Source organism: Physeter macrocephalus, chromosome 16 (genome assembly GCF_002837175.3).
Source record: "Physeter macrocephalus isolate SW-GA chromosome 16, ASM283717v5, whole genome shotgun sequence".
NCBI lineage: Eukaryota > Metazoa > Chordata > Mammalia > Artiodactyla > Physeteridae > Physeter > Physeter macrocephalus.
In genome coordinates, this window is record NC_041229.1 from 80,345,373 (window position 1) to 80,366,067 (window position 20,695).

The window sequence follows — 20,695 nt, forward strand, 5'->3', positions numbered from 1 at the left end:
CTGTGGCTTCGAGTTTGCCTCTTTCCTCCCACTTGAGCAGCTTTGTAAGTTTAATTTTTAATGATCTCTGCTCAGGCTGTCACAGGAAACACAACAGCAGAAATGTTACCAAGCAACAACCGCGAGGGTAATAGTAATCATTTTCTCCCTCAAGTCAGCAACGTGGCCCTATGGCAGGAACGTGTGACAGGACCAGTAGTGGCTTGTGGGGTCTGAGGGGGCCTTTCTAGCGAAGGTCTATCCAGGCATGAACAACAAAACAAGTCAGGGAGCTACAGGGAGGCTCCCCATTGACTCTCTTTCCTCCCATGGAGATAATCCATTAGAAGAAAGGAGGGAGTTCCTTGGTGGTCTAGCGGTTAGGATTCAGCACTTTCACTGCTCTGGCCCGGGTGTGATCCCTGGTCGGGGAACTGAGATCCGATCCCGCAAGCCATGCAGTGCGGCCAAAAACAAACAAACAAACAAAGAAAAACAAAGGAGAAAGATCATTTCATCAGATCATCCAGTTCTACCGATAAGGAAACCAAAGGTCGTGGAGGACTTGCCTCCCGTCACGAAGAAAGTTTCTATTAGAACTCGGGGCTCCCAAGTCCAGCTTCAATGTTTTTCTACTACACCTTGGGTGGTCGTAACGAAAATAAGTTTTGCTCGTTCCCAAACAGAAATCATTTTCTACACGCTGATTTTGATGACGTGTCTCTGCCTGGGGCTGATATCATGAAAGCAACATGTCTGCTTCAGAGAGAACTGAAGAAGGTGGCATCAAAAAGCTCGAAGGCAATTGCAAGTGTCTGCCACATGTGCATCGACGTGTATCTCCACTCACTCCCTAAGCCCCTCACCCCTCGGCTTTTCTGGCTCTTGTGCAGACCCATCTAAGAGAGCTCAGCCTCTCTTTTTATTGGAACGTGACCTGTGTGCACGTGTGTGCGCAAGCTCTGAGTCGATCACACCTTTAAAAAGCCGGGTGGCATTGTGCGCATTTTGGTACAGGCAGCTGAGCTGGCGCTTCGTTCTGGGCTTTTGAAGTTTTCTGGGAAGTCCCTTAACAGCACACTACAAAATTAATCTTTTCCTGTTTGCCAGAGAGTAGCTATACTCTAAATTTGGCTCTCCGTCTACAAGCATGCTCTGGGAAGCCAATTAGAATGAGTGAAGAGCGAGGTGAAAACATACCTACAGACACAAGGTTCCCGTCGGATGGTGAAGGACTTCAGGATCACTTACCTGAGCCATCGCATCCCTGAGTAGCAATGAGAAGCATTCCCCTGCCCGAGCCCAACACTCTAACTTTATTCCTACTTCTGAGTTCTGGAGCAAAGACTTACAAAAAGACACGCACGTGCCACAGCTGTTACGCTGTGCCAGTCGGTAGGAAAGGGGACTGCTTTTCTGTCCGTGAAGTGTCACTTGCCAGGAAGGTAACCTACCTCCAGTCAGTAGGTCATACTGCAGAAAGAGCTGAAACTCTGGGAGCGAGAACCCAATGTTTCCGTGCACCACTTTTATCAGGGATCACATTTTCTACTACTACAAGACTTCATTACTGTCCCCAAACACCAACCAACTTCCTTGCAGATTCACTCTTGCTTCTGCATGAGTAGCAAGCATGCTCAGAACTGCTTGGAGTACACAGCCTCAGATTAGGAGGACACACTGGTTTGAATAAAACACAGATATCCAGTCTGCTAATACCTGAACTTTTGTGAAGGTTCTGGATTCCACACCATCAAAGAAATGGATCCTCCAAGGAGATTTCTATTCTTGGCAGCTGTATTTACACCACTGAATGAAAATCCTTTCTCCTAGTGTTCCCAGTCCAAATTAAAACAACCCAAGGGGCACCTCAAATGCAGGCCGATGAAAAGAGGCAAATTTAGAATATTTTACTCCTTCCCTCTATCACACTGGTAGACATTTGCCGTGATTAGCTATCTTTTAATACCATACTTCATGAAATCTAAGATACTATCCTTCTAAAGTACACCATTTTAGGTACCACTAGGATATAAAAAATGCAGCCAGTTAAACTATTGCTTTCTTTGTCACTTAGAAAGGAAAAGAGTTCTTTTAGACTTATGTGGACATATTTTATCATTGATAACTTCTGTGCATATGTAAAAAAGAAAATTAAGCAAAATAAATTGGTTAAGGCAATGACAACTATGTTGCAACTGTTACATAGCCAACGACAATAAAATGACATCAACTGTAAGACACAACCCAATTTCAGAGATGTTATAAAAATGAATAAGAAAATGTGCATCTGAGAATTAATGAAAAAGTTTAGTAAGTATTTACTAAGTGCCCACACTCACTGCTTAAAATGGCCCAAGGTACTGAGGCATCTTAAACTACAGAGTTGGAAAATTATTTTATTATCACTATCATAGTAATGAGTCTTTTAATGATCCTTTTTTCTATACTTGGCTTAAAGAAGTTGACCCTGTAAAGTTACTGCTTTTCACTTGTCGCATTTATCTTTTTATTAAGAACTTTTTGGTTATAAAAATAGTTAGCACTTTAAGTATCATTTTCTCACCAGTTCCACAAGCAAATTTTTCAAAGGAACAAATGGCATCTGAGTAACTATTACTTGGCTTTCATCCTGAAGCCCAAACATGGGCATCCCTCAAAGCAGAACATCTGCAGACATTCAGTAATTAAACTACCTGGTGATAAAGCCCAACCCCAAGCCGCGGCCCCACCCAGCTGAGTGACTTTCTACAGTGCTAACTGCCTACTGGCTTATAAGGCCAATACTTTTTGTTGGAACAGTGTCACTTCCTAACTTTTCTGTTTCTGACAATGGTTTCTTGATACTTTGGACCACCCAGGCTGCAGGATAGAAATCTTGGAATCAATTCTGCCAATGTATTTCTTGTAGAGCTTTTAAATCCAGTCAGTGAAGAAGTCCTTCTCATTTTTCCTTTAAAATATTTCTGCTGTCCATACTGCTTCTCCATTCCACTGCCACTGTCTCGGCTCAGCCCTTGCCATCTCATTTTGACTATAATGCCCCCAGCGCTGCCCACCTCACCGCACACCCGCCCGCCCCGCCCCGCCCACCCCAATGTACATGACATCCTTTCTGCTCCATTTAACTCTGATGACCTGACTAACCTCTCATCTTATGCTCCTATACAAAGACTTGCAATGACTTTTTTATTTCACCAGGTCAAATCTAACCTCTTTTACCCCGTATTCAACACCCTCCAAAATCTGGCGTCACCTTACTTAGCTAACTTTCTCTTGTTAACTCGGTGCTTCATCACCTCTCCTCTGATCAGGCCAGAGTCCTTGAAGCCCCATATATATTAGTGCCTGGAAGTGACTTGTTCCTTTCTTCTGGAAAATTCTTTTTTCTCCGTCTAAATCTTGCTTATCCTTCAAGACCCAGTTCAACCATCAAATCACACATGCCACCTTCTCTAAACTACTCCAGCGCACACTGCGCTCCTTTGCCTCTAAAATTCCACATGACATCTCATTTAGTACTCCATTCCCTACTCACTGGTTAATTGGTAACAGCATTTGCTAATTATGGTCAGTCTTCAATTGGATGATAAGCTCTCTGGATCATGGGTGATTCCCCCATAATGCTTAACACAGATTAATGTAGTAGTAGACTCAGTCAAAACTTACTGATGGGTTTATTAAACCATGAGAAAACAGTGCTGATATCGTTTTCACAGGAAGTCTTTCCATATGGCAAGCACCAGTGAACTCACTTAAATTATTAGGTCAAGTACAGGCTGTACTAAACCCAAATTATAAGCTCTAAAGTGTTTGATAGATGGTAATTATCAGCCATGAGGAATCTCTTGAGTTTCTCTAATAGGGTAAAACTTACCTTGAGTAATAATTTTTTAAAAGCAAATAACACTACAACATACTAACTGCCCCTACTACTTCCTTTGTTGCTCTGTTTCTAATAGAAGACTTGGAAAGGGGGCAGTAATAATAATTATAGCAAAATTTGGAACTTTCAGTCTTTTAATGTTCTTGTCCTATTTACCTCTTCAATGAGTAATTATATACTGTATTAGGAAATCATAAAAGGTTAAGAACTTCCATGACAATTTTCTTATATGACAGTTTCTTCAGGTGAGTATTACACAAGAGATAAAGAGGCTATGCAAAATTGCTAAGTAGCTTGTTAGTCTATATATCTATTTATACATTACAAAATTCACTGCTGTTAATTCTGTTCCAAGCCTTACAACAATCAACTCAACCACATGTATAAAATGCTAGGAAGGTTGTTTTTAGCCCCATTCTCAAAAAATTAAATATAGTGCACAGAGCTAAAAAGAAAATCAACGAAATAGAAATAAGGTTTACTTTTAAGCATGACTCACAAGTCTTAAACATTCAACCAAATGAATATCCATGACAGCAAGCTGTAGTAATAACTTATATTTGTCTAAAAGACTACAGAACATTCACAAGCATCGTCTAATTTGATTGCCACAAGGAGATAGGACAGGTATTATTATCCACATTATACAGATGAGACAATTACTGTTCAGATATCATAAAGCTAAAAGGTTCCCTGTCTCACTGTCCACATTTTTACCATCAGGACATGTTCTAAATATTTTTTTTTAATTTAAAATATTTAACCACAGGGAGGAGAGAAGGGATGCTATGAACAGTGGTCAAAGAAGAAGCTTATAAAGTATGGACACAGTTTTCTGCAGTTGTGTGTCTCTTAGAGCCCAACTTTCTAAAGGCAGCACCATTAAGATGATATTCTGACCTCCAAGACCCTTCAACTTTATGGCTTGATTGCTTCAGCAGATGGAATTTCAGACAATTCAGTCCTCCTCTAAAAGAAAGCTTTGCAAAAATTTAGGCATGTTAGAGCCAAGTTTCCATGGCCAGAGCTAAGAAGGGGAACCAAACAATAATATGGATAATTTGGGCGTACAGGGGGAAAAATACAAAGTTTTGTTTGTTCCCAGTCCCTTTGGGTTTTGTCTATGAGCATGTAGTCAAAGGAAACACAGTTTAAAGATATAGTTGCTTATGTTAGACAGTCCTATAAGCAACAAGGATAATGGTAATGTTGGCAAAATTATCAATTAGTATTTAATTCCTAACATACATGATGCAAATCTATTAAGAGCCCAATTTAATGAAATCTTGCAAGTCTAGGCTTATTTTTGTTTGTTCATTCATCAGACATGGATCTGTTTTCAAGCCTTACAGTCTAGAAGGGAGGTGGGACATATATGTAAAGTAACTGAAATATAAAGGTAGAAATGACCCAGAAAAGTATAGGTACAATTCTATAAAGAGAAAGAGGCTACTTCCACTTAGAGAAAGAAGAATGCTTTGTGAAGAAGATAGCAAAGGATAGAACGGATTTTAATGTATCCAGAAAAGACCCCAGTGGATGGACAGCAGCTTGGTTAAAGGCACGGAGTACATCTCTGGACAGAAGAGTTCTAGAGTAGTGAGGAATAAGAGTGAATGATTGTTAGGTTTTGAAAGGCTCTGAGGGTGATGCTAAAGAGTCTGGACCCTGCTGTACAGGCATGGAAGAATCAACGAGAGTTTCTGAGTGGGAGGAAGGCTTCAAGAAGCCCAGTTTATCACAATGTGTAGGAGAACCTGAAAGAATGATACATTGGGAGAGACAAGTCAATTAATTGATTTTATTCTTAGCGGCTGTTGAGCTTTGAAAGTAAATACTAAGGAGTTACGTAAGTGTGGAGTTGGGGTTAAGGGGCCTGGACATAATTTTTAACTTATTCTATGTATGTATGTATGTGCGTATGTATGTATTTTTAGGCTTAATTAAGTTGCCAAAAGCAAAGGGTTTAGAGAGAAGTGTGCAGAGCTGGGTGGTAACCATGAGCCATGTCTGTCTGGGCCAAAGGAACAGAATGGAGGGAGGTGGAGGGAAGGCGGGCATATAAACTCTCATTCCAATTATGATTACACTGAACTTGGATTCGACTGCTCAGCACTTTTAATTCAAAGATCTCCAAACGCTTTGCAAATATTAAGTAATTAAGACTCATAGGACCCTAGAGGTGCAGGTAACTATAATTATCCCCATTTCATACAGGAGGAAAGAGGACCAAAGTTTTTAATCAACTCATCCACTTCCCCTGGTTCCCCTGAAAGAACAAGGTCAGAACCTCAGATTCCAAAGGAAAACTAGGCCTTCACCTACAGGGACTAGTTTCTTCCATCCCTCTGCATTATTTCTGTATTGTTTTCCCATTAGGTATATATTGTTTAGCCAAGAAGACTTAAAAGAGAAACACCTCACATCCCTCAAAGAAAATAATGGGTAGTCGGAATCCACAAATACAACGGATGGAAAAAAGCTCGGGATCATTACAGATGCTCACCTACTTACCTGAATGACCAATCAACTGAAACCAATAAATATTTTAGTAAATGATATCTGATAATGCGTATGTGCCAAAGCTTTGAAGGAAGTTCCTTTAAAAATGTAGTTTTTAACCATAATATAGTTTATGTCCAAGAGTATCTGATTATACTTCTTATAAAACACAGTCCTTCATACTACTCTCTGATCCCTGAGTACGCTCACGGTGTTGAGTGACACTTGGAGACATTACTTAGCCTCATTAAGAACGCCAGAGAAATTGGTGGTTCTTAGTTCAAACCTGGAGTGACACATACATGTAAGTACCATGAAAATAAGGTGTATTTCCCTGAATCATAACTTTGATAGACAAAATTACATACATCTCTGATAGAAAGCCCTATAGCTCTGGCCCTCTATTCACTCCTTCTATTCCCCACCGCATTGCTGAAAAAGGATTTTTTCTATTGGTTGGAGACCTACCTTATCCAGGAGTAAAACCAGACCATAATCTCCATTAGGAGAGGGATTGGGCATTCTCTGAATTACCACAATTTGTACAGTACCTTGCACAAACTAGGTTCCCACACACATTAAATGACTCAGTTCCCCTCTGTAGTGGTAGTAGTTGCCTAGTATTTAGGGAGGTGCAATTAAAGTAAGAGCAGTAAGTCTTAAAGTGAGCTATAATGATGGAATGAATTTCGGAATAAGAGATTGGAAATGCCTGGCACAAGGACCAGGCCTGGGCAAAGAACACACTCTACCTGGCATTCCAACTCCAGGCACAGCTGCCACCATGCAAAGGTCTACAAGTGCTTCCATCATTACTGCTCTGGGAAGCCTGCTGTTCTACCGGAACCAAGACAGCATCCCAGAAAGCCAGAGGCACCCAGAGCTGGCAGTCTTATCCATTTATCCATGCTCTGCCCCCTTCCTCCACCTCCTCTACACAGAGGAATACTGCACCAACAATGTACATCTCTAGTCCCTCCTAAAGAAGTCTCAAGCATACACAGGTCACTTGCCCATCAAATTAAGGAGACTGTCTAAAAATGCTTTTTAAATTATTGTTTTAAACTGCCAGGTGTTAGATTACAAGAACAAAATGGCAGTTAACATTCAATTAAAAAGCCTAACCTCTTTAATTAGGATTCTGTTTTCTTTAGAATTTCAGGTGGAATTTGTCATAATGAGCTAAAGTTCACATTTAACAACGTTCTGACTATTAAATTGCCAAAAAGCAAGGTATTATTTATTAAATTTCCACACAAGGTAGACGGTAACATTAATTAAGAAGACACTGTCTACCGGGTTCTGTGAAGTTTCAGTGACCCACAGTGTAAGGAAGGGCCTGAAAAAATTATCAAGTATCCATCACGTTTAATGCTAGGTGTTGATCTCTACAAGTCCTGTGATATCATGGGGAAAATTTTCCTGTAAAGGGAAAATGACTCTGGAAATAGTAAATAAGGAGATATAAACATCACTGTAACACAGGCATTTAAGTTACATTTAAACATATGGACTTTGAATTTATAGAAAAAATTTAAGTACAAAATTCATTTCATGCTACCTAAATCTGCAACTTCAGATAATTTTTTGAGTGTTACATCTATAAATTAAGTGTATTAATGCAATTCCAATTTGTTACTAAGAATACTACAACAGAAGGAGAAACTTGTGGAGCCTGAAATAAGTTTTAGGAAATGTAGGTATGGGATAAATGTCCATGGGCGGAAACTAAATGAAGCCTTGCTTCTCAAAGTGGGATCCATGGGTCAGTAGCATTAGCAAAACCCCTGGGAGCTAATAAGAAAAGCAGAATCTCAGCTTCGCCTCCTCCAAACCATCACAGCATCCACTCATTCAGAATCTGCATTTCAACAAGACTCATAAACTTCAAGGTGATTCATATACTTATTAAAGTTGAGAAGCACTGGACTAAGTGATAAAACCAAATGGCGGTTAACACTCAACTAAAAAGCGGTGTCTACTTAAGACATGGAAACGGCAGGGTTAACATCAACTTAAGTAACCTCCTTGGTTCAACTTGTTTTATTGGGACATTTATCATGTGGCAAAATAGTTCTGCTTTTGTAATGTTAAGCAAAATCTGGGTTCCCTTTATGTCAACTGGCTTTTCCACTGTTGTGTTCATACCATAAAGTGCAGGATACCTATAAACGTGACAGGCTGAATGAGAATTTATAGAGTACTACTGATCTAAATCTGGACTTCCACTCAATCACTAAATTTTATCTCAATGCTACAAGGCACGTGCAAGCATAACTGGCCTCCCTGATCATTAGAACCCTAACATCACTCACTTGATCAGAATGATACTGGAAATGATGTGATCAGTTAGAGCAGCTAGTAGATTTCCAGGCACATTAATATTACTTTCAGCCGGATGTCTCTGATCCTCCCGAGTTCTTTCTGTTGTGAAATGGTGAAACAGAGGCAGAAAGAACTGACTCACCCACTCAATGGAGATTTCTTATTTCTATGCTTGTCCTAAAGCTAACAGATCCAGCTACCTCCTACCAAGTACTATGAACTTAAAACAGAAAACAAAAAATTCACAAAATAAAACAACAACGGGGAATTCCCTGGTGGTCCAGCGGTTAGGACTCCACACTTTCACTGCTGAGGACCCGGATTCAATCCCTGGTCGGCGAACTAAGATCCTGCAAGCCCCACGGCATGGCCAAAAGAAACAAAAACAAAAACAAAACAAAACAAACAAAAAACAACAACAGCAGCAAACATCCAAACCCTAAAGTATATCAGCATACGTATCAAGCATCAAAATCCCCTCTCCAACCCAAATCCGTCTGTATTTCAATAAGGCACCCAGCAGCAACCCGATTTCTCAGTTGAGTACCAACATCTGGGATCATTTGCTTCAAGACTGAAGCACCCAAAATGGTTTTTAAAAAATGTTAGATTTCCAAAGAAAAGTAAAAACTTTGAGTTGAACAACATTATCAGGGAGTCGATGGGGTAGGGTAATTTCATAAACACAACTGCTAGAGACTGGTCCAGTCTTTAGGCTTTTTACAAAGGACTAAAAAAGATGGCTAGTTTCCAAACCCCAAGAAGTCACCAAGTTCACCAGTACAAATGCAGTGACTCACACTGGGAACCCTGATATCGTGGCTGTTACATCATTGGCAAATGGGTGGGTGAGAGGAGGCTGAGATGCCACAAAACCCTATTTTCCCAGGCAGTATCCACCTTGAGCCCCAAACAGTACAGATGTCAACAAAGCTAAGGGACTGCCTCTCCAAATCACAAACCAGGTGCACCTACTAACAGGGGCTGTTGTGAAAGCACAGTAGAACGTGGTCTTCCAAGTTCCTGGATCCAGGAAGGAGCATGCTCTGTCTAAAAAAAAAATGCAAGGGTGACACAACTGCATTCTTTGTCCCTAAGGGGAGAACATGCACTAATTCAAGCCAGAGGATAAAGAAAATCCACCTTTAAGAAGTCTGCCACAATGTGGAGACTGGGAATATGCCAGAACAATTACAATCGGAAAAAAAAAGGCAAAGGAAGAAAGTTAAAACCCGCCTGTCCTATTTCAGTCTCTTTTCAGAACCGGCAATGTCAAATCGACAGGTTGCTTTCAGAGTGCTGCTGGACACTCTTGAGTTCCTGCCAGGAGGTGCCGCGGGGATTCTGACAGCTGTGAGCCAACACCCACCAGACACCTTCCCCATACAAACACATTCTTAATAGACCCCAGAGCTGCGGTAGAGGCCTGCCTTTCTCAGTGTTTCCACAGATGGTGCTCCTGAAGATTTCCATAGCCAATGTATGCCTGTGGTTAATTAGTTACCTGAGCAATTTCCATAAAGAAAGAATATCTGTACATAATCAGACCCATCTTAGGTCCAAACTGGAAGGCTTCAATGTCATTAAGTCAGAAGGGGTAAAAAGAGAATGGGATGCGTAATTCTCACCTGATGAAGAGACCTCTCTCTAGATTAGACCCTATCCTCGGAAGTAACACAGAACTTTAATTTTTAAAAAAGCAAGAGAGGTGGAAACAGGTGGGGGAAGAACCTGAACGGAGGATAAGTTGCCTCTAGAATCAAAAGAATAACATTCCTTTAAAAGCTACTACCAAGAAATCCGAAGGGAAAGATAAAATTAGCAAGAGAAGCCTAGCGGCTCTGTTGCTCACCTTTATGAGACCATTTTCAGGAATCGGTTTGTTAAATTCCACTGAAGCACAAATGCACACACCACAGCCCTTCTCTGGGATGCACAGTCATACCATACAGAAGCGTGTGGGTAGAGGCCAAACACGTGTGGACACGCAACCCTTCCTGTAGCAACGCAGTGTTCTGTGCGTTCTCTAGGATTAACCTTCTCCACACATGGAGAAAACTGGTGGTTCCTCACATCGAGTTGTCCTTCAGGTTATTTTTGCATCCAACTCTATAATTTCTTTTAATTGCTTATTGTAAAACACAGGAAAGTGCTCGTTATTTGTAGCCTAACGCAGGAGCAAAACTAATTGCGTTCCCCCGCCCACTGCCCTACCCCAGCCCCCAACTCTTCTGTGTGTCACCGTTCATCTGAACAGCACAAGGAAGCCGGTTTCTGGGCCCTGTACATAATGAGCCAGGTGGACCCTATTCCAGAAACTGGCTGTGCTCCGGAGCTACTATAAAATACAAGGAAAATATTAACATCTCAGATGACAAAAGATCCATATGGCTGGTCAGAAAATATCCACATCATAGAATGTACCTATATGGAAACATTCAATTCTGTGGTTTCGTGAGTATCAGGACTGGACTGGGAGAACGTCTGTCTCCAATGCTTTTCACTCAACATTGATTCCTACAGAAGTCATGCAAACTCTAACATCAATACATTTAATCTAAACAAGGGGATGAGGGCTGTGTTTCTACGTAGTACCATAAATAAATACAGTATTGGTAGTGGTGTATATGAGGGGGGAGTTTTGGAAGATGCTCTAGGGAGCTGGTTAAATAATAGCGAACTTCTCTTCATATTAAAAAGTAATTTAAAATAACAGCTAACATTTACTAGCTATGAGGTAAATAATCTAATTATTGACAGTTTACAGCTGAGAAAACTGAGGCTCAGAGAGATTTTGTAAATTGCCTAAGACCATATGCCTGGCATGTGGTGGAAATGGAATTTGAACCTGGGCTAGCTTGCATGCTTCTTTCCATATGGGGTCAGATGCGAATGTGGTGTCATATTTTGAAGGAGGTCTATTCCACTAACTTCTTATTTATTTAAGCAAAGCCCCATGTGATCATTCCTGAGAAGTAGTTTGTTTACACGCTAATTCCACATAGGTTGAACATAATCTTAATGTTTCTTCTTCACTACCCTCTTCCCAATATTGAATTATTCCCTCAAGGTACCAACCATACATGCATACTTAATAGGGCAGAGTGTCAAAACTTTGCAGGAAGGTAATTTGTTTGAAATGGCAGGACATTTTCCCCTGAGAAGATTACTTCGGGCACTGGAACAAAACCACATGCTTTTCAGACCAGGAACTACAACTGCCAAATATATGTGTCTACTCCACTTGAGTAAGAATACAGTAAGTCCCCTACACAGGAACGTTCAAGTTGCAAACTTTCAGATGCGAACGTGCATTCGCACGTCCAATCACATAAGTTAGTTGATGTGTCTGGCGTACACTGTCACGTGCATGCACCCTCTACAAGTGGTTGTGCTTTTGTGTACTTTACAGTACAGTTGCTGTGCAACACGAGGAGCTTACTAATGAAGACCTGATGGAATTGGAGGCCCAGAGAAAGGACTAAGAAAGACAAGAGGAAGAAGTAACTGAAGAACCGAAGAGATTCACGACGCAGTAAATGGCAGGGGGATTTTCTTTATCTGAGGAGGCACTGTTAGCTTTTGAGGCACAGGACCCGAACGTAGAACAGTACCCGAAGGCTGCAGCAGCCATTCAGAATGCAGTCCAGTGCTACCGTGTCGTCTATGATGAGGAAAAAAGAGCTGCTACCCAGACATCACTGGATCGTTTTTTCAAGAGGGTAGATAGAATTGAATCCAGCAAGGAGCCAGAACCTGTGCCATCAACGTCAGGCGTGAGTGAAATTGCAGCTTGCCCTCCACCTCCTATTGCTGATGATCCTTCAGCTCTACCATCTCCCCCCTCCTCCCCCTCCATCGGCCAGTAACTCTTCTTGCCTGTTCCCTCGATGCCAGCCCCTGTATGCCAGCTGTTGTCCTGTACTACTGTACTTTTCAAGGTACTGTACTATAAGATTAAAAATGTTTTTATTTTTTGTGTTTGTTTTCTACGTATTATTTGTGTAAAAAGTATTAAAACATATTACAGTACAGTACTAGATAGCCGATTGTGTTAGTTGGGTACCGAGGCTAACTTTGTTAGACTTACGAACAAATTGGACGTATGAACGCACTCTCAGAACAGAACTCTTCAGTACGTAGGGGACTTACTGTAATTTCAATCAAGATCCAAGTGCCCATGTGTCTTAAAAAAAAAACAAAAAAAAACCACTTCTGACATAAAAACCTTTCTTTTCAGTATCTCAACCTAGTCCCCTCCAAGTCTGGAGCCTGGTAACCTGGGTTACCTCACTTCTGACCCATGAGGTTTGTCCTGTTACTCAAGAAAAGAGCTGAGGGGCTGAGACGGGAGTGAAAAGTATGGCAAGACAGTGTCAAATATATTCTTGGGGAGCAGTTCAGACACCTAGTTAGGACCACAGAGACAGGAGAACAGATGGCCCAGCACGGACAGAGCAGCACAGACTGTGCAAATAGAAGCCATCGAGTCAAAAAAGCCAAAGGAACAAGGGTGATGGAGCGCAGATCTCACGCATGTTCTCTGCCACCAAACTGATACCCAGAGGCCCTCCGCGTGAACGACTAAGGCAAAATGGACCCCACAGCTACACGGAGTTGATGCAGAACGTATCCCTGGGATGACATCCTGAATGTGTGTGGTGGGTTAGATGATAGCATAAAAGAACACCACGCTTCTGGCCATAGTCAGCCCTCGGCAGAGAGCAGCCTTCAAGAAGCAGCTGCAAGGAGCCTGAGAACAAAACTGGAAATGCCTGTTGTGAAGCCTTGACAGGTATTAACAAAAGAAAATGTGTATCTGCATTTGTCAGTGGTGTGTCAGATAGCTTCTGGCACTCTACCCTTATGCCCAGGAATTATTTTGTGTTTATTGTGTAGGGCAGATACAGTCATCAATTAACTCCCCAAGTGCAACTAGTCCACATAGGAGAGAGGAGTGGCTTTCCCCTTTAAAAGTGGTCCCGACAAAAATTCTATGAAAGAGAAGAATGTTCGTTTGGATTGAATGACCATTCTGCCAGGCTCATTTAGCACACTTCTCTGTGCAATGGAATTAAAGTGACTTTTTTTCTGAACGGAGCACACTGTCCTCAGAGAAAAATAAGATGGAGAATCAATCTTTTTTTTTTTTTTTTGTGGTATGCGGGCCTCCCCCTCTTGTGGCCTCTCCCGTTGCGGAGCACAGGCTCCGGACGCGCAGGCTCAGCAGCCATGGCTCACGGGCCCAGCCGCTTCGCGGCATGTGGGATCCTCCCGGACCGGGGCGCGAACCCGGTTCCCCTGCATCGGCAGGCGGACGCACAACCACTGCGCCACCAGGGAAGCCCGAGAATCCATCTTACCAGTGGGAATGGCAGAGTCCTGCGAGGATGATGTGTAATATATGGTCTTCAACATGTAGAGCTGTTATCTAGGCTATAAATCTTGTGTTCTCACAGGATGCCCTATTTGTAACATGCAGGAAACTACCCGACAACTTTAATGGGGAAGTCTAGCAATATTGCAACATTGTATCCCATAGTTTTACTTTACCTTATAAAGCACTAGTTATTTAATTACAAATCTTGGGGGAAGTGCAAAATTATTTCTCAAAAGAGCACCCCCTTGGGTATGACAGCTCCAAATGTAGCAAGACTTCCTCTGTGATTTGGGATCTCTCTCTTGAATTCAGTCCCTAGAAATAAGGTTAGCAGCTGGGAAACAAGTATTGAAAGCCTGGTACACAGGGCGCTGCAGTGGAACAATTTCCTTTTCTATTCCAGTAAACACTGTTGTGCTCTTTAGACCCAGTATTGCTAGTTGGGTGAATAATGAATGCATGCTCAACTTTCCACTGCAGGAAATTCTGCAAGTGGTAATGTGGGTCCATTCCATGTGTGTCACTAGAGCTGGCGTAAGCCCACGGCCATGGTGAGGCATTATTTCCATTGGAACTGATGCCTGCACCAGCTCTCGGAACTGGGCAGTATTCCCACTGCAAACCAGGGGACACGGAAGAGACTGAGACCTCACTTAGAAGGTCGCCTCCAGTTTCTCATCTTTCAGACTGACGTGCACTGTTGGCGAGGCTGTAGTGAAACAGGCATTCTCATTTACTGATGGAGGGTGTACAAACAGTTCAAGACCTTTTCGCAGGACAATAAGGCAATACCTATCAAAATTTTAAATGAATTTTCCTGCTAATCCAGCAATTCCGCTTCTGAGAATAAATGTACAGTAATAGGTAGGTGCATACATACAAAATGATGCATACACAAGGTTATTAATTGCAACAAGGCATAGAACAGCAAAAATACTAGAAGGAGTCCCATTTCTAGCTAAAGGAAAGTATATAAACTACAGTGCATATTTACAATGAATTTGTGCAACTGTAAACAAGTTAGCTCCCATATACTGAAATGGAAAGTTCTCTGAAATATATTGGTAAGTGATAAAAGCAAGATACAAATCAGCAGATGTATGTATACATATACATACTATCTTTTGTTTTAAAACTGGGGGAATATAATAATATTCATATTTACCTGTATTTCCATATAACACACTGTATTCACATGAGATGAATGCAAACGACCGCCCACAGATGGTATGTGTCGGGTGGGGATACAGGTGGGCATGGCACAGGTGGGGCAGGAATTCTCAACGTAGACGTGTTTTCAATATATATCTTTATTGGAGTATAATTGCTTTACAATGGTGTGTTAGTTTCTGCTGTACAACAAAGTGAATCAGTTATACATATATATATGTTCCCATATCTCCTCCCTCTTGCGTCTCCCTCCCTCCCACCCTCCCTATCCCAACCCTCTAGGTGGTCACAAAGCATAAAGCTGATCTCCCTGTGCTATGCAGCTGCTTCCCACTAGCTATCTATTTTACATTTGCTAGTGTATCTATGTCAGTGCTACTCTCCCACTTCGTCCCAGCTTTCCCTTCCCGCTCTGTGTTCTCAAGTCCATTCTCTATGTCTGCAACTTTATTGCTGCCTTACCACTAGGTTCATCAGTACCGTTTTTTTTAAGATTCCATATATGTGCATTAGCATATGGTATTAGTTTTTCTCTTTCTGACTTAGTTCACTCTGTATGACAGACCCTAGGTCCACCCACCTCATTACAAATAACTCAATTTTGTTCCTTTTTATGGCTGAGTAATATTCCATTGTATATATGTCACATCTTCTTTACCTATTCATCTGTCGATGGACATTTAGGTTGCTTCCATGTCCTGGCTATTGTAAATAGTGCTGCAATGAACACTGTGGTACATGTCTCTTAGAATTATGATTTTCTCAGGGTATATGCCCTGTAGTGGGATTTCTGGGTCATATGGCAGTTCTATTTTTAGTTTTTTACGGAACCTCCATACTGTTCTCCATAGTGGCTGTATCAATTTACATTCCCACCAAAAGTGCAGGAGGGCTCCCGTTTCTATACACCCTCTCCAGCATTTACTGTTTGTAGATTTTTTGACGATGGCCATTCTGAATGGTGTGAGGTGATACCTAATTGTGGTTTTGATTTGCATTTCTCTAATGATTAGTGGTGTCGAGCTCAACGTAGACTTTCTAATATTATTTTGATTTTTGAATCATGTAAATAAATTATCAAAAACTTAAATTAAGAATAACCATTTAAAAAAATGTTTAACCTAGTGGCTTTGCTTTTGGCACCAAAGAATCTCCCACATTGCTCTGATGCAACAGACACTCAAGAGGTTTAACCAGTTCTAGGTCCTGGTGGTGACTAAAACCAAAAGTCTTTGGGGGAACCATCTCAATTTCTGGGACATTTCTCTGGAAACCAATCTAATGTGGGACAGTTGGATATAAAGGACTGTCTCTGGGGCTGGGGACTGAAGACCTAAGTTCTGGTCTGCCTTTCCCACCTGCTATTAAGTTGACCCTATAAAATGGACATTTTTTACCAACAAATTGGGCAAATTCATGGGTGAACCTTCATGGGTGAGCCAATTCAAGGACTCTGCTGCCTCAGCTCTGTGACAGAAGGAGGATTAGAGTTCTCACCCTGCCTGTCACAGCATCATGCCAAGGGTCACCAACACATAGAAAAGGGCTCTATAAACTCTAAAGGGCAACCCTATAAACAACCTTTGTAAAGCACAACACCAAGCTGAGGGGTGACCATGGCCAAACACAGAAGGAGAACGAGACACATTCCCAAAAGTCTCTGAGACACTTAGATGGTGGGGAGGAAAAAAAACTTCCAAAAGATGGAATCTAAATGTAAACAGAACACAAGAGCAGGCTGACAAAGAAAGACTTTGAAGATTAAGACATGTGGTTAAATGACTCCATATGTGGTCACCTGAAATTGAATATACTGCAAATTCTAGAAGCCTTAACAGGGAAATTCGGGAAACATATATGGAGCAAACTTAAAGGGTACAGACCTGAATACAGATGCAAGATCAATGTCAAATGAATGATCCAAAAGGATGGCCCTTATCCTTGCGATCAGTGTAGTTGTTGGAGCCATGTGCCTGTCATATATAGGTAGGCCTCCAACCTTCCTCCAAAATAAAATGCAAACTTCAAACACTTTTGAAAATGCTCCCTAGGGAACCACCTTTTACCCCAAATTTAGAAATGGTATGAAAAACACTCTCTAAAAAGGCAAAAGAGAAAAAAACCTTCTCAAAAAACAAAAAACAAAAAAATAAAAGAAAGAAGAAAACCTTCTCTTCTCCATATTTATGGTCATCTGGAAAGCAGATCTCCCTTTAAATGGATGGTCAAAGCTGGACCACAATGTTAAACTCATCATAAAAACCCAAAGGTTGCTTCTCTCACTTTCTTGAAGTGAAACATTCCAAGAGGTAGGAAATAACCACAGGAGGAAGTTCACTGTTGGTGCCCTAACTTGGTACGGCTATTTAGACACCTGGTCTGGAAACCAGAAGTCTCTTTGGAACTCAGAAGAAAGCGAAGAACTCCTTTCTACTTTGGTTAAGGAAGGTCCTTGTGCAAGGTGCCTGGTTCCAATTGGGTCTAAGTGGTCTAAACCGTACAATGCATTGAGACCACCACTTAATGACTTTGATGGACCTTGCTAAGAATTTCCCAGGCCACTTTGGGTCAAATGCAATGTCCTCTCACTTTCAGCTTCATGTTTCAGTTGACCATGCTTCCTTACAGAAATTTCCATAGGAGGCTTACTATCCTATATTATTTCCAGTCAGTCTCCTCTTGCACGAGAGGCTTAAAATAACTCTGATTAAGAATCAGAATGTGCTCTATTTTAGTTAAGGATTCATTTATTCATTCAGCACAGGTTATTAAGAACTTACCAAGTTTAGATGTGCTTTGCTTTAAGAAAATCATTTTCAAGGAAGCTTCATGTAAAGCAGGAATAATTAACCTGGTAACTCTTAATAGATTCTTCAAGTGGCTGAATCCTGTGTTTAAATCCTCACTGATTTTCAAATACAACAAGAAAATCAATTATGGAGGTGGGCACACTCCCAGCTAACTGTCAATAGCTTTCAAGGGAGGTGTTTCAATGTTGCTCCAAATGGTCAATATCACATGGTTAATCATTTAGTTAGAGATTCACAAGATCAAAAACAATTCTTTAAAAAATGTTTACAGGAACACAGGGACAATGAGTTAACACCTCCAAGGTGTATGTCAGTGTCAAGGATACAAGCTCATGTTTCATCAGCAGAGCTCTGATCACTTGACTGAAGTTGAAGGTCATAACCAGCTATGTTTCTGTCATTTCCTCATGTGAAGAAAAGTAAGTTGTAGCCCATGTTTATTCCACAAAGGAAAAAAAAACCCACAAATGTTTTTAAAGCTACATTTAAAGCTACATTTTGGCCTCTTCTCCCATCTTTCCGTGGCTACAAAGGTTGCCCATCTTTCCGTGGCTGGGTTATCTGTGAAGGACTTGTTTGGATATCAACTTGTCAAACTTATTGCTTAGAATGACTATGACTATGACTTAGTGTTCTCCTAAAAGTGACTTTTTAACTTTTGTTCACTTAATAGACATACTCTGAGCACAGATACTGGGGACACCAAAATGAATGAGAGAATCCCTGCCTTTGGAACTTCACTGTTAAAGGGGGCGGGGGATGCAGAACAGTTTAGACACATGAGCAAACAATCACAGTTCAATGTAGAACACGCTGTAAGCGTCCTAAGCAGGATACTCTAGAATGTTTTTCTAGAGTAAGACATCACATCCACAGCTGCTAGCAGAGAACCTGATACAGAGAAGACACCCAATAATGTTTTAATAGTTGTGCAATTATTGCTATATAATTAACTATTAAATTGTAAGATAGAGACCATGGATGACCCAGGAATCCAGATAGGACAGGTTTCTCTTGGGCAGGAGTCTTTCTAGAGGAAGTCAAATTCGAGCTGGGTCTTAAAGAATGAGTAGGACTCGGATGAAAGGAAGAGAAAGTCAATGAGTAAACAAATTAGCCTCCAAAGATTACAACAAAAGAGTTCTGGTCTTGTCACCGTTGGTACAACGTGCAGCAGATTTAGCCATGGAGCATGCTGATACAGTTTTTAATTGTCTTGACAATAAGTCATAAAAGGTACTCTTTTAGGGCTGGAAAGTGCCAGTAATGACAACAGTGGCTGAAATTCATTAAGCATTTACTATGCCAAGCACTGTTCTGAGGACTTTACATGTATTAACATACTTAATCCCTACCACGACCCTGTTAGGAGGCTGAGGCACAGAGATTGTAAGGAGTTTGTACAAGGGCCTAGACCTTGTAAGTAAATGGTGGCCTTGGAATCCAGTTCGACACTTGGGCCCAGGAATGTTGTCCCAGGCCTTCTACTCTCACATGGAAGTCTGCAGTTATGCAATATCTTTCAAGTCAGATGAATATCTTCAACAGGCCTCCCACCTCAAAGCTTCTGAATTTCTGATTATTTACAAGGCTGCAAACCCCTTCTAACCATGCTCAAATCCAAGTATTTGGACGATGAAGTAAACGATGTCTTTTTAAATTTATTTGGTTTCTAATTTAGCAATTCTTAAACCTCCTGCACATCTGAACCACCTGTGGAAGTTTCTAAACATAACATATGGCCAGGCTCTAGCCCAAACCCACGAATCTCAGGGATTAGGACCTGATAGCTGTATTTTTTTTTAAGTTTCGAAGGTAATTCTGATGATCACCATCTTTAAGAACCACTGCTCCATAGTATGCTTTCCAACAGTTCACTTACAGGACCCTCAGCTTTAAGCAAAATTATAAGTAAGAAGCTCAAGGAACAAGACATATCCTTTTTCTCTTTTTTCAAGAGTTTTTTTTTCTTTAAAAAAAAAGGAAACTAAATTTAAAAACTCCTTAAACATTTTTTATCTTCCCATCATCATCTTCTTCCTTGGCACACAGAAGGTTGCCAATCTCTTGTCTAGAGAGTGGACACCAGGCCAGGGTGACGACACTGGTCTCCATCTGTGCCGGGCACCCACATTAACGCATCAAGGGTGAAATACGGTTTCTAACCTGAATTCTGCAGTTCACGGTTGTAGACAGCAAGCATGGTCAGAGGGCTGGATTAGGAGAAGTCATGGAGCTGTAATCCTTGCTCTGGTTCTATAGCTGTACATCTTGGATCAAGTTATTTGACTACTCTAAGCTTCAGTTTCCTCAACTGTTATATAGGAATAATGTCTGCCCAATTTTTTCAAAGGGTTATTTATAGGATCAAGTGGAATGAGACATGTGGATGCATTTTCTTAATGTATGGAGCACTATACCTTTGGACAAGGTTATTACCGAGGTGTGCAATCTTACCTATATATGACAATAAAATCATGTAGGAATGTTAGTGATGACAGACCAACTGATTTTTGGTCCCAGTACCAATGTCTACTGGGGCACTGCACTAGGGCAAGTCGTCAAAACCTCTGATACTGGGGCTTCCCTGGTGGTGCAGTGGTTAAGAATCCGCCTGCCAATGCAGGGGACACGGGTTCACGC

General features: G+C 41.2%; 1 protein-coding gene across 20 annotated transcripts in view; it reads right to left on the bottom strand.

Annotated features, from left to right (window-relative positions):
- Positions 1–20,695, bottom strand: part of BDNF (brain derived neurotrophic factor) — a 179,875-nt gene that overhangs the window by 146,206 nt on the left and 12,974 nt on the right. The window lies entirely within an intron of this gene.